Raw genomic sequence first — 1,798 nt, 5'->3', positions numbered from 1 at the left:
GTATTGGTGGAACGAGGAGTGTTCGTTATTGATTAATGAAAAAAGGGATCTTTACCAAAAATTTAAAGCTAATCCTTCTATAGAAAATATCAACAGTTATCTGGACAAATGCAAGCAAATTAAAAATAAATTACGTAAAATCAGAAATCTCAAATTCAGAGAATTCTGTAATTCGCTTAATGCAAATAGTGATATATCACATACGTGGAACACTATTAAATCATTTAGGTTAAGAAGACCGGTGAATTTAAAAAATGACGAATTTTCTGAAGAAAAGTATAATGTGGCAATTAATACTTTCAAAAAAACTGTTACCTTTGGTCCTCCCCCACCAGTCTCGATAGAAACCAATAAAACCGGTCACCACTCCAATCTGACTCAAAGAGCAATACCTCATCCCACAATGCAAGAGTATACCAATCACAACTTCTTAGCTTCGCCTATCTCAGATCCCGAGTTTCAGGTAGCAATCAAAGCTTCATGTTACAAGAAAAAAGCCCCTGGTAAGGATATGTTTTCCAGTACAATAATTAAAAATTTGCCACCTAAATTCTTAAAACACCTAAGATGTATATACAATTCCTGTTTGACTTCGAGCAATTTTCCTAACTCATGGAAAGAATTTATTATGATTTTTATCCCTAAAGCAAATAACAAAGATGTAAGACCCATTTCTCTATCCTCTATATTTCTAAAAATTTTTGAAAGAATAATTAAAAACAGATTGGAGTGGTGGGCTGAGAACTTTTCATGCTTGCCTCAATATCAAAATGGCTTCCGTAAAGGCAAAGCTTGCGCTAACAGCGTTATATTTTTAAAAACTTACATTCAAAAAGCATTCAATACTAACAACAAAGTAGGTGCTATATTTATTGATATAAAAAGTGCCTTTGATCACGTCAACCCCTCCAAACTCAAGAATATCCTCACTAACTTAAACCTCCCTTACAACATTCTTAAATTTATCAACTTTCTTTTATGTGATAGATCAATTACAGGTTACTATCGAGGTAAATGTCTTGGAACTCGTAAAACATCAATTGGAATACCACAACGATCAGTCCTTAGTCCCATTTTATTCAACATTTATATTTCATATATACATAGAAATCTAAATAAAAATTCTCATATTCTAGCTTATGCGGATGACATCATTATTTTCACTGAAGGCAAACATGTCTACAACATTTGCAAAATTCTTCAAAATGATCTAGTGACACTCAATAGCAACCTTACAGCCTTAGATCTACAAATCTCCGCCGAGAAAACTAATCTATGTATATTTAGTAATATGACCCGTTTCGAAACCATACGTAATTTAGTAAACAATACCAGAGGTAATTTAAACTTAAATAATTCAATTATTTCACTTGTTCCGAGAGTCACTTTCTTAGGCTATATATTTGACCATAAACTTAGTTGGGACACGCATATAAAATCGTTATACCACAAATGCATGAAACGACTTAACATTCTTAAAAAAATTGCTGGCATCAAATGGGGGTGTCATCCTTTAACTTTACTTTATGTACATAGAGGCCTAATAAGATCTATTTTAAATTGGGGCGGTCTCACTTTGCTGGACGTTGCTCCACACAAAATGACATGTCTGGACCGAGTTCAATACGCAACTATTAGAAACATCCTAGGATTAATGATATCCACACCCACCAATGTTTTACTAAGCCAAGCTGGAGAGCTACCTCTAAATTATAGACGTAAAATGGAATATTGTAAACTAATAGTAAAATCCTTCTCAAACCAATCAGATATGTTTAAAGAAGTACTGGAGAAATGA

The sequence above is a fragment of the Odontomachus brunneus genome, unplaced genomic scaffold, assembly GCF_010583005.1.
Source record: "Odontomachus brunneus isolate Ranch 3 - 2012 unplaced genomic scaffold, Obru_v1 Obru_scaffold_001, whole genome shotgun sequence".
Lineage (NCBI taxonomy): Eukaryota > Metazoa > Arthropoda > Insecta > Hymenoptera > Formicidae > Odontomachus > Odontomachus brunneus.
The sequence above is the reverse complement of the archived record's forward strand: the minus strand, read 5'-3'. Positions refer to the sequence as shown.